At 36.0% G+C, this 13,508-nt stretch overlaps 1 long non-coding RNA gene across 1 annotated transcript; it reads left to right on the forward strand.

The window, feature by feature from the left end:
- Positions 1 to 4,142: 4,142 nt before the first annotated feature.
- Positions 4,143 to 8,579, forward strand: LOC111098913. The gene is made up of 3 exons (XR_005369994.1): positions 4,143 to 4,695; positions 5,887 to 6,028; positions 7,488 to 8,579. It is a non-coding gene; the product is annotated as an uncharacterized LOC111098913 (long non-coding RNA).
- The last annotated feature ends 4,929 nt before the right edge of the window (positions 8,580 to 13,508 follow it).

Genomic DNA, 13,508 nt, shown 5'->3' on the forward strand with positions numbered 1-13,508 from the left:
TTCTTATTAGAGATAATGCTCTTTAATATCTAGTATTAGAAAGATACTTTATTGTCGGTGGTGATGGTGTTTAGATTGGTTTTAAATAAAATTGGGTGAATTGAAATAAGGTATACCAAGCCTATCAAGTGGAAGAAACTCTTATAGAATGCACATAAATCACACTTTGAAAAATCCTAACTCAAAATAATTAGTTGTTGAGAAATAATTTTAAGTAGATTTTGTGTTGGTATCTGCTTGAAAGGTAATGATTATAAAACGCACATACAGTTTGATTATACAATAACGTGGCTGATTCTTATATATAATGAACTGGAATATTTCTATCCCTGACTGCAGTCAGGAAGATGGAGTGGAAGGCACTGGAATAGTTACATCCCATAAGTACCAGAAATAGGGTGGGGCAGTGAGAATAAGCAAGGGAAGCCCAGGTAAGGAAGAGGTTGCTGTAGAATCACCCTCAGTGGGACAAGAGGCAGAACAGAAGCAGCAGGAGGATACAGAGAAAGCACTGCAGAAAAATCAGGCAAAAGAGCAGACGCAAAATTAATTTTAGAGATTTTGGAATTGGGGTAGTGATGTCTGACAGTTATGTGAAAATATAGAAAGAACAGAGCTTTGGGAGAGGCATGGGGGTAGGGATGGAGAGTGACCGATTTACAAGTCATGGGCAGAGTTATTTCTAGGGGTCTATTTTAAACAGAGATTTGGGTTTGCAAAGTCAAGATGTAAATTCTGTGTATTTCTTTCTGGATGCTTTGCTAAACTTAGGTAAAGATATCATATCAACTACATTACACAAGATATGCAAGCAGAGAAAGATTTAAAGAAATAAGATCACCCAAGTCCTTTTTAGGGCTATTTTCTCCCTTATCTAACTTTCATTTTCCACACAAAACGCCAAATACAATCATTTTTAGATGGCAAAGACCTTTTCCTTGGAGGAAAAATTGAAGTGGAGGCTAGCCTCAGAGTGTAGAGTGTAGCAGCCCTGAACAGTGAGTTTTTAAAGTTCTTTTTTCCTTATTAACCCCTATCAACAAAGGACTTCCAACTATCCATTTGCACTCCCTTTAGGAGAAGCAATGTTCTGTTTTTATTAGTATTCTCTCTGCTCTAAGAGCTCTGTCCTAGGCCCATTTCTGGATCTCTGAGCCTCCTGCTTGGAGAAGAAATACAAAAGCAAAAAGTCAAAACTAAACACTCATGCTACATTTCTGTGGCTGTGAGACATAAAACTCTTCCTAATCAGACAACATCATTGCCTCTTTTCTACCTTTGCAGCTTTATCTCTCTATTGCTCATTTGCATTGGACAGCTTATTCTCAGGCAGTTCGGGCACATGACGAATTTCAGATACAAAAAAGCTTTTGGAAATATTCATATTTATCAATTTTACTAAAGTATTTTAAAATTTTAAAGTACATTTAAACAGAGGCTTAAAGCGATTTAAAAATAAAGATAAAATGGAGTTTAAAAGACAATACGTGGCATAAGCTCAGTATACATTTGTGGCACTTTTCTAAATAGAATGCTGTGAGAAATTACAAAATAAATAACTTGGCTCTTGTCTGTTGGCAGACAAGTAAAAGAGGTTCTAATTTAAGTTGTACGGATGAGTTCTAACGAGTTGAGCCAGTCTTAGGTTAAAGATCTGGAAAAAAATGTTATTGCTGACATATTTAGGACAGCCTGACAAAAAAACAAGAGAATAAATTCACATCAAATTAAAAGGTTACTGGGCAGCCCCGGTGGCGCAGCGGTTTAGTGCCACCTGCAGCCCGGGGTGTGATCCTGGCAGACCCGGGATCGAGTCCCACGTCGGGCTTCCTGCGTGGAGCCTGTTTCTCTGCCTCTCTCTTCGCTCTCTCTGAATAAATAAATAAATAAATCTTTAAAAAAAATTAAAAGATTACTTAAAATTAAGTAGAATTATACTTGAACATTAAAAGATTCAGGGGGGAATATTCCAAGTCATAATAAACAGCCACATGTATGCATTACTCACCATAAGGTAACTAGTCTTCCTTTGAATATAGTTAGAAAGAAAGTTGATTGGTGTATTTATTAGCAGATGTGTTGTATTTTTCTTACTGCTTGGAATGCATTGCTTCCAACCTGCAAAAAAAATGCTTCTTATTTTCTAGAATGTGCTAAGTTTCGATATCTGCTTTACCATTTATATTCGAGTTGCATTCTATGTTCTATACATGATCTATGGAGTAAAGATGAAATGTGTTGTAACATTTGATGTGTTAGCAAGAAATTTTGTGTATCGTGTAAGTTATTTATATAATTTACTGAGACTAAAACAGATATAATACACTGCCAATTTAAATCTTTACATAAGAAAGAAAATATGTGCAATTTGTAAGATAGTGCTTGAAAGCTGTTAAATTTGACACATTTCCATGACTGGCATCCATCAATTGTGGATTCTATGGTGCAAGAGTTTTCAGTTTTACACTCTCTCAATGAGTACACAGCAATACATAAGGCTTAATATCTTTTTTCTTCTTATAGTTCTCTCATTAAACCGGTCTAAGGCAATGCATATTTGAAAACATTTTTTTTTTCCTGGTGAATATGTGAGAGCAGCAACACAGCAATATTTTCATTTATATCTCAAGATTTTACTTAATATCCAAAGCATTCATATGCAAAAAATCAGTGAGCCAAATCAAAAGTGGATGATTTAACTGGGGTATTTACCCAAGATTCTGCTGAAGAGCAAGAATTAAGCCCAAAACTCTGAAGCATGAACCCAGCACCCCTCCCCCTGAAGAGAAATGTCCCCCACAGACACTGTAAGGCCTTCACCTGGGACTGTTCTTGAACATTTTTCCCAACCTTATCCCATACTTTATTTAAACCATGAACTTAAAAGGGAAAACAATTAGCAGCAGGCCAGGGTAGGAATGCAAGGAGTGGGCAGAGAGGCATGTGAAATGACCATTTCATCGGTGAAACCGAACCTATAAATAGCCAGAGCTATCAAGGCCATCTTGATTGTTTTGGTGGATGCTTTCCTTGGCCATTAGGAATTATGCCTCTTTTCTCTATCTGCATTAAGCCCCGGTGGGATGGGAAGGATGTAGATGGATTGCCAGATTTAGTAAACAAAAACACAGGACGCTTGGTTAAATTTGAATCTCAGCTAAACATGTATGTATATTTTTTCAATGTGTAAATATCTTTTTCAATGTGTATTTTTCAGTGTGTATTTTTGTAAATATCTTTTTCAATGTATATTTTTTTGTAAATATCCTTTTCAATGTATATTTTTTCAATGTGTAAATAATGAATGAAATTGTTTGTTGGGTATATGTAGCAAGTATGCTGGGCACTCCACCTTTTATCCAGCAAACTTAGATATGGGGACAAAATGTGGAAGCAGACGAGCATGTGAAAAGAAGGGAAGGGGAGATGTCTAATACCGAAGCCATGGCAGTGTTGTACATGAACAGTGTCCCATTCGTCCTTACCCTCTATGGTCCTCCTCCATCTTTATCACAAGCCCTGCTGAGCATTTCTCTGGGGCTCTCTCCTGCTCTATTAGAAATGTGAAAGGCTTCTCTGAGATTAAGAGCCACAAATATATTTCACTACATTCTGTTTTCCAAAGTACTTTTTGTGAGGCTATGCTTTGTTAACACCTGCTCTTGATGACCACACTCTGTTTGAATTCTTCATCGATGTACACTCCTCTTCACAAACATACAGTTTGTCTCCTGAAACCCAGAAATGATTGGGACCAATGAGAAGGGAGGCCTCCAAAGTGCCTTGAGCTCAACTTTACATTTGCCAAATGCTTTTACAAATCAATCAATCAATCAATCAATCTCAAGAGAATTTTAACTCTCCTCATCAATCAGCACCTCAGTTTTACTTCTCATCTAAAATATGCTTGTTGCTGTGACATATAAAAAACAGAGTTCAGACAACGCACACAGGGAAGATGCAATGACATTTTTAAACTCATGGAGGGAAGCAAAACTTTATAAACCCAGCCAGCCTCAGCTACCATGCCCCATAAGCTGACGGTGCACTTGGGAATTCCAGCCCAATAACAATCTAAACTAGAGTTTTCACTTTGCTCTCCACGTGTCTGTGTTCTTCTCTATTGTTACTGGGGTTCCGTGCAGTGTGGTGCTATTTCCAGTGGTATCATAAGTGGGATCTATAGCCATGTTGGATATGGTAGGACTCTTGGCAGTGAGAGGGTTAAGAATCAGCACTTCACCATTTCTTCAATGAACTCATGCTTGGCTCTTCCCCATGCATATAGAATGCAGCTCACATAGAGAGTGAGCGCATGCTGTTGTGATCTCATCCTGTAGTGGGACATTACTTTGTTGGCTCCCACACTTGAAGCAATTTGAATTTCTCAGCAGCTATACATCACCAATTTTGACAGAATTTGCAGGTTTGTTCTTCACTCCAGGTCTAATGGATGAAATGAAACTTGGTGAGCTCCCAGAATTGGACAACCTTCAGAATGCTGAGACAGACCAAATGAAGGAAGAGGAAAAGTTCTCTGAGACTCAGCGCTCCCAGCACCTGTGGCAGGGTCCCATTGTTTCAGTGAAAAGCCACTGGACTTAGCGAACCACTAAGTGGTCTCTGTGATGACAAAAGCTTCTGAGATCCCAGAATCTTTTGTTCACCCCTCGTTTTTTCCAGCCAAAGAAGATGGTATGTAAAAGATAAACAGTACCTGACTCTCATCATCTTGCAAAATGACTTGCACATGCAAAATAAATGCTCAATAAATATTGATTCTTTTCTTATTGTCTCCAAGGGAAAAGACATATTATAAAATGAATTCAACGTGTTAAAGTGGGGTTTCTTTGTTTTGGGATTTGCTTTTACTTATCTGTTTAGTTTAAATTCATCTCACCTCCTTTGTTTAAGATTTGTATCAAGATTAATCACTTTAAATCTATTCCTCTTATCCTTGTGTGTTTAGAATGACATCGAATAACATAGTTTTCAATGAATGAGACTTCATATGCTATCTATTCGATGTACTATTGCAGGTGCACTTTTTCTAAACCTGTCTAAAATATACAAATTTCTTACTAGTAGGTTCTATTTCTTAACAGTCAGAAATAGCATGAAGACATCTCTTGTATTTATTTTTGTTTTATACCCTATAATTTTAACTTGGCCTTCTATAATGATTGTTATGTACAACAGATAAAAGTATTGACCTAGATAAAATAACTTTTTTTTAGTGCTGAATATGGTTTTGGACTTTAGATAAGATCCTGTTGATTGCTTTCTCAAATAAAAATTCATATTCAGGAGGAAATCTAATAAAAATCCAAGTGGGGTAAAAACATTTTTCTTCTTAACTGAACTTTGCTTTCTTTACTTCTTAGTTAAGCTCAGCAAAGATGGAGGGTAGGACTAGCATGGCATTGATGTGTCTTGATGTATTATGAGACATTACAGTGGAGCTCCATAGTCCCTGGGCCGAGGTCAAGTGAAGGTGGAAGAGATGACTTCATGCAGGCTCCTGCCAGAAGCTTGATATCCAATGTCGACTGCTGACAACTAGCCAAGTGAATTCACTAAAATTTGGATACTGTACAAGTATGGTGCCTCATGTGATTGCATAATTGGTCTATATACCCCAGATTAAACTACTTATAAGAACTAAGGAATTGTCAGGGTGATACAAATTTACCACAAAGGGAAAAAGGTGCTTCTCAGTATTCACAAACAAACCCCACCGACCTGACTCTGAAGCGTGCATATTAAGACTAACAAATATAATTGACCTCATGCACTTTATATGAGGATAAAATTTAGAGCTAAACTTCTTTCTTCAGGTAAAATTATCATGTCTGTCAGTATAATTTGCTTGTTTTTTTTTTGCAGGTTGCCTAACCTGTGGTTGCCTGTTTTATTCACCGCTATATGTATCACCCAACATATAGAAGCCTCCCTGGGCCACAAGAGGCACTTAAAAATATTTATTAAAGGAAAGATAAATGATGGAAATAAGAAACACCAAAGTGAGGTTAGTGGTTACTACTGAGTAGAGGAAGAATGGGAATGAATTGTAGACAGTTACATAGGGACATTACCTGTATCTTTAATGTCACCTTAAGGAAAGATCTAATGTGAATATGCCAAAACGTTGAGCTCTGGCAAGGAAGAAAAAAAAAAGTTCAGCCATGGTTAAGGAGTATGAGATAATAGTTTTCACAAACCACATACCATGCAATTAAAAACTGCATACGGTATTGATTTGTATACAGAAAAGTTAAGATTGTATTTATTGTCTTTTAAAGTTACTTTCTTATCAGCTCTGTGTCTCGATGTAGTCAGAAATGATCATGAAAACCACCTAATTTTTGCTTAATTTCTCTACCTTACACACTGACAACTATAGTTGACAATTTCAGATTGTACTATACAGTTTGTCAAAGGTTTAACATTCACCTGTATATTTGGTTTAAATTGTTCAAGCCCATTGTGACTTTGGAGAGCATCCAAGGTATTTGGACAAAAATGCTCTATTGATTAAATTGGACAAATCATTTTGGTAAGTTTTTATTTTAATTCCAGAATAGTTAACAGTGTTATATTGGTTTCAGGTATACAATATAGCCATTCAACACTTCCATATATCATCCGGTGTTCTTCATGACAAGTGCCCTTCTTAATCCCCATCACTTATTTCACCCATCCCCCATCCTAAATTTAAGAAATAATTTTAATCATCTAGCTTATTTAGCTTTTTCCATAGACAATACCCTTCGAAAACTATAGGGAGCTTCCTGATATATATTCTAGATCTTGTTTATTTACAAAATATATTCTCTGTCTCTTGGACTATAAATTTTATAAGTTGAACAAACTTCCATTGATTGTCTGACTACATAAATGGCAATGCCAAACAAATGATAAGCAGACAAAATATCAATTCTTAATCTCACGTATTGACACTGGCACTTTTAGAGGTGAATTATTTCATTGGCAACTGTTTGGCAGTTGGAGATATTTCTTTCCTTTCTATCCTGGACTCAACATACTCCAAGTGAATTTTATGACCTGTTTAGGAAGTAGTCTAACAGATATATGATTTTACAAAAGCATTTTTTTAATGATTTTATTTATTTATTCATGAGAGACGCAGAGAGGGAGAGAGGCAGAGACACAGGCAGAGGGAGAAGCAGGCTTCACGCAGGGAGCCCGTCGTGGGACTCGTTTGGGGACTCCAGTATCACACCCTGGGGCGAAGGCAGGCACTAAACCTCTGAGCCACCCAGGGATCCCCACAAAAGCATTTTTGAAGGGATTTCATAATGTAAGAATCTCCAACATGTTATAGCACATTTCTAAGGAAGTTCCCCTAAGCTTTTCTCATAAATATGGTCTGTTGGTCTCCTCTCTGTTCATGTACTCCATTCATTCATTCATTCATTCATCCATCCACTCATCCAAAATATACATTTTGAATTTCTTGTCTTTAGGAAAAAGGATCTAACAGTGGAACATTATGTGCGCACTGTCTTTGGACAAAATATTCTCTATACAAAGTCATATGGCAAATCTAAACATATCCCAGTGGAACTTTGGGGATTCTGTTTTCTCCAGTGTGATGATAAGTGATGCAAGAGATTCCCCAAAGTAACATACAAAGACAATATTAAGAAGACTCTCAAACTCAAATATTATTTGAAATATCTAGAGAATTTATGGAAGATTCTATGTAACATTTTTCTAAAATATTTTTGGATAAAATTCCTCTTCTCAAAACTAACTGAGTATATTGTGTTATTTCATACCTTTGCTCTTACTGAGTACTCTGTCTAGAATGTCTTTGCATCCTGTATCAGATGAAATGGCATCCTCCAAGGTTCAGTGGAAATAGAACTAAACCCCTTCTCTAAAGCCTTTTCTAATTCTCCTGGTAGGAGTAAATTCTCCTTCTTCTGAATTTCCTTCACATCTTTATTTATCAATCTAACGACCTCTAGACATTTTCAACATATTTAACAGCTATGTGATTTACACAAAAAACTTTTGGAAGGTAGTGGGTAATATCTCTTTGCATCCTCCATCTTAACCGGGTGAATGTTTTGCACACACCAGGCTGTCAATCTATGCATGGTGAATACTAATTGAATAATATCTCTCTTTTTTTCACAGAAGGAGCAGCTCAAAAATTACACAGTTTGGCAGCAGAGCTTTTTTTTTTTTTTTTCCTCCAATTCTAGCCAGTCTGTCTCCTTTATAAAATAAAAGGCTGGAGATTCAGGCTATCTAAAAAAGAAGAAAAAAAGCAGGGGGGACTATTAATGGCAGCTATAAACCAGCTGCTACACCTTTTAAGCTCCAAGAATTCAGCATAATCTGATTTCCCAGGAATCTCAGAGCTGTTGAATGTTTGATTCCACACTAAAATTCTGAACATCAGCACTAAGAGGCTAATTAGTTAACCAATCATTAAGGTTCCTACTTCTCTCTATGTTCTGCTTAGCTGTTAGATAAAAGGTGGCAACAGAGAAGCTAAAACTAAAGCTCTGGTCAAAGAAAATATAGAGAAGGGGAGTGAATAAAGAAAAGTGAGATTCATATTTTAAATTCTTTGTGTCTTTTGATTATAAGTTAAATTCAAGTGACAAATATCCCAAACTGATCTTTTCTTTAAGTAACCTGAATTTATCCATACTTTGTTATTTTTGTTTGTTTTCTGATTATTCTAAGTCTGGTGAAACATATGACACCTGATGTAATTTATCTTTCTCATATACTTCACTAGCCATTACAGATTGTCCTAGATAATTTTCTCAATAGACATTTTCTTCTATCTTATGATACACATTTTGTTTATCCACTCATCAGCTGATGAACATTTGAGTTGTCTTGACTTAGTTTCATAGTGAGTGAGCATTAGAGCTCAGCCTTGGAATCCAGGTTTTCTGTTCCCTAATTCAGAGATTTTATGTAAGTGTTAAAAATCCAGATGCCATTAAAAATCAAACTCCCTTTGAACACATAAAACATGAATCCATTAACAAATAATTCACCTCAAATGGAATTTTTCCAGAAAACATCTATTACCTAAAGCAAGAGATAGAAGTACTAAGACAAATGTAATGAAATTTAAAATAGAGGTAAGGAAAACAGTCTGGCAATTTATCAAAAGGTTAAAAATAGAGTTACCATATGACCCAGCAATTATACTCCTAGCTCTACATTCAAGAGAGAAAAAAAAAACATAAATCCACACAAAAATCTGTACACAAATATTCATAGCAGCATTATTCATTATAGCCAAAAAAGTGGAAACAACTCAAATGTTCATCAGCTGATGAGTGGATAAACAAAATGTGGTACATCCAGACAGTTAAATACCACTCAGCTATGAAAAGGAATGAAGTGCTCACACATGCCACAACATGGATGAATCTTGAAAACATTATACTAAAAAAGAAACTGGTCAGAAAAGACCAATATTGCATGATTCCATTTATATGGAGTGTCTAGGAGAGAAAAATCTATAGATTCAGAAAGCAGTTAGAGCTTACACAGTGCTAGTGAAGATGGGAAGAGAGAAGTTCAGGGAAAATGTGCAGTGCCTGCTAGCAGGCCTGAGTTTTTTGTGGGTATATTGAGTGTTCCCAAATTTACCGTGGAGATGGTTGCCCTACTCTGTGAATACACCAAAAGCCATTAAGCTGTGCACTTCAAATGGATGAATTTTTTGTGAATTATAGCTCAATAAAGCTGTTATTTTTTTTTAAAGGTAAGCCTTTGGGGCTTAAAATCCAATTTATTCATTTATCATTCCTATTTTATTCATTCATGTATATATTCAATTCTCCAAATTAGCCTTCCCTGACCTCGTTACCTCTCTACCTCTACGTCCATCACTGGACTGACAATACCCTTGTAGCACCACTTAATTTTCCTTCAGAGCACATATCACATTTGTAATCACACTGCAACCTTTATGACAAAGCAGCATATCTGTTCTGGTCACTGATTCACCTGTAGTTCCCGGTGTGGTGAGCATGGCCCATGAACATTGTTTCAATAATGGAAATATAAAAACATTTCACACTAAAGAAGAACTTAAAATATCCTAACAAAGCATATAAAAATATATAATTATATGAAGGTGCACATGATAATAATAAAAATGAAGAACAGACAAGATTGTGTTTTAGTTAGAATTTTAATCCCAGATCTTTATAGTTGTTTAAACAATGCTTCAAATCAGAAGGTATATCTTAGATGGATTTTAGGGAGACCATGACGTTCTGACAATACATGCAAATTTTCTATGTGCAAATGTGTATACAAATATATTTTTTCTAGGAGACTATACAGCTGTCATCCTATTTTTAAGCAGTCTATGAGCCTCTAATGTGTACTATTGGATGGACCTTGATGAAAAAGCCCCTAAATGCTAGTGAAATTCAAAACACAAATTGTCCTCTTGTCCACTGTATCCATCTAGTTTAATCTTAATTTCTACTGATAACAACACTTGAATATTAACTGAATGTGCCCTTATGTGTCTGTTTCTATGTTTACTGCTTTGGTTCAGGCATCTGTAATTTCCTACCTTGACCAATGTAACAGCAGCCAAACTACTCTCCCCACCACCAGCAGAGAGGTGTTCACATTCTCCTTTAGTGAATTAGTCATTTGTAGATTCTAGGCAAACAAATAGCCCTGGGCTGACTCTAGTGTGCATATCTGCAATTATTGTTTAACTTACTTACTTCCTTTTCCAGTTAGTACATGTGAGAGACAATCAGATTTGTATGAACAAAGACCATGATTAATCATCTCTATACTCATGTTTTGAACATTATAGATGTTGAATAGTTATTTATTTCATTGAACGAATCTGTAACCCTCAAATGCCTAGCATGTGTTTTGCATAAGGGAGAAGTTTAATAACATGGAACAAATGAATAATATTTCTATATGCTATGTATTCATGTAGATGCATATTCTATGTGTTCATTATTTAGGCTTTCTTCAAAGCCCTCCTGGGGAGAAAAAGGACAAAACCTCGAAAACAGCAGTTTATTTCTACATATGTTGCTTTATAAGCCTGATGTCTTAAAGCCAAAGCAAATCCCATTAACAGAATAAAACCCCAATATTCGCATGGTGCAGAGTGGATGCAATTTAATGTAGTCCTGAAGGTAGCGACCTTGCAATTGTCATCTGGTTTCAAGGAGATTGCTTAATTATTTCAGTATTTTATGAAATTTATAATAACTTGAATTCTGAAAGCTGTTTTATCAAGGATTTTTCTGCTGTGTAGAATTAGACCATTAGGTTTATCCCATTTTGCTCTTTCTTGAAACTCTTTAATACATATTTAGTTATGACCTAATAAAGACCTCGAACAACAACAAAAAACACTGACGTTCAAGTAGCTGCTCTATTGTGGTGCCAAAAGCAGCATAAAGGGTTTATTTGCTTTTGCTTCTGGATTCATGTTAAGTAATTACCAGAGGTGTTTAGATCAGAGAGCTAGATTTACTGTGTATCTTTTGGTAGACAATACATTTTCAAATAAGGAGGTAAATGCTTAGATTTTTAAAAGCCCAACACATCATTATAACTAAAGTATGGGAATAAAAAGACATTTAAAATCTTTAAAGAGCAAACCTGTGTTGGGTTATCACTGTCCAATCACCTTGCATTATATTATACACAACAATCAGTGCACAACTTCAACTTCCCAAGTCCTATTTTGCAAAATGAGTCCCCAGGAATCCATCATCCCTGGAAATGCACTCATCATGTTTTCCAGGTGGCACTTTTCTTCCTGATATTCTGTATCTCCAATCAGCCATTAACTAGTTATGGGCTTTGAGCACATCTTTGAGGGTTGATTACATCATCCACAAAAAAATCTGATGTCTTACTGTGTATAAGAAATCATGGGGGCTGAGGTAGATCAAGTGTTGAGGCTCTTCCCAGTTCCAAGGTTTAGTAATCTGGAGTTTATTCCTCATTCTCAGGCTCAGTAAGATAAGACTACCTTTAATATGACAAAAATAAAATGGAAAAGTCAAAGAAAGACCCTATTGACCATCTGGAAACACTAATATCTTCAAAACTCTTAGAATTCTAAAGTCTGTCCCTTCTCTCCAATCCAGCTGCCATTTGATTTTGTTTTCCTAATATTACTGGGAGAAAAAAAAAGTCACTAAACTTCTGATTGATGTCCTAAAACAATATTAGCTATATTCTCAACTTGTCCTTGGTAAACACTCTGATATATTTCATTTACCTGCCATTTCTTCCCTTCCATATATCCCAAGCCCTCTAAATAATTGCTGAGCTTCTAACCCATGGCAGGTAATTTTCCCTCTTAGAGATCATCATGAAAGAACTTCAATCCCCACTTGTCCTCATCATCAACACACATTTTATGAAGATTCATCCATTTTCACTGCCTTTCTTCAAGACTTGGAGAAAGAAGACTTTGGGTTTTTTTTTTTTTTTTCTTTTCTTTTTTTTTAAAGATAGATTTATTTATTTATTTATTTATTTATTTATTTATTTATTTATTTATTCTTGAGAGAGAGAGAGTCAGAGACACAGGCAGAGGGTGAAGCAGGCTCCATGCTGGGAACCTGACATGGGACTCGATCCTGAGATTCCAGGATCAGGCCCTGGGCTGAAGGCAGGTGCTAAACCGCTGAGCCCCCCAGGCTGCCCTGTTTTTGTTTTTGTTTTTGTTTCAAGTCTTGTGATCACCCCTTTTGCATGAACCCATTTTGGCTTATCTCCTTTACAAATATGTTTCTCTAAAGATTGTCTATCTCTCCTCTATTTCTGTATTACTCCATGTATTCTATAAATATGGTCAAATCTCTTGTATTTTACAAACCAAAACAAAAATCCCCCCTTAACTTACATTCCTTTTAGGTGCTCTCATTGTCCCCTCAGGAGGCTTCTCTGTGTGCCACCTCCACATCCTTATTTTTGCATTCATGTTCGGGATCTACTCTACAATTTCACTGTAAGCAATTTGGGCAAAGGTCACCAACAGTCTCATTTCTCAATGTTTAATAGAAATTGTCAGTGTTTAATTGACTACATGCTTGTTTTGGAATTTCTGATTATTTGAACTTGTTTTAGATTTCTTCTTTCTCTGGCCTCTGAAATATTTCACATTCCTAGTTTTCTTCCTTATGTCCATCCTTCTTTCTCAGCATTATTCCTTGCTGTTCTTCCTCCTTCTGCTATTTGCATATTAATGCCTTTCTCATCTTCAACTAGGACTTTTCTTAGGCCCTTCTCTGTCCTCATTTCAAATAGTATTCATTTGTGATTATATTACAATGGACTGGTGGAAATATCCAAATCAATATTTTGTAGGCATTTCCTAGATGTTTAAAATTGGATGGCTTCTTTCCCCAAATATGGACCTATTAAGAGGGAGAATATTTAGAACAAGCTAAAAAGTAAAGGTCTTTTATACACTCAGTACTTCAAGAAATAACATAGCC

Source organism: Canis lupus, chromosome 15 (genome assembly GCF_011100685.1).
Source record: "Canis lupus familiaris isolate Mischka breed German Shepherd chromosome 15, alternate assembly UU_Cfam_GSD_1.0, whole genome shotgun sequence".
Taxonomy (NCBI): Eukaryota; Metazoa; Chordata; class Mammalia; order Carnivora; family Canidae; genus Canis; species Canis lupus.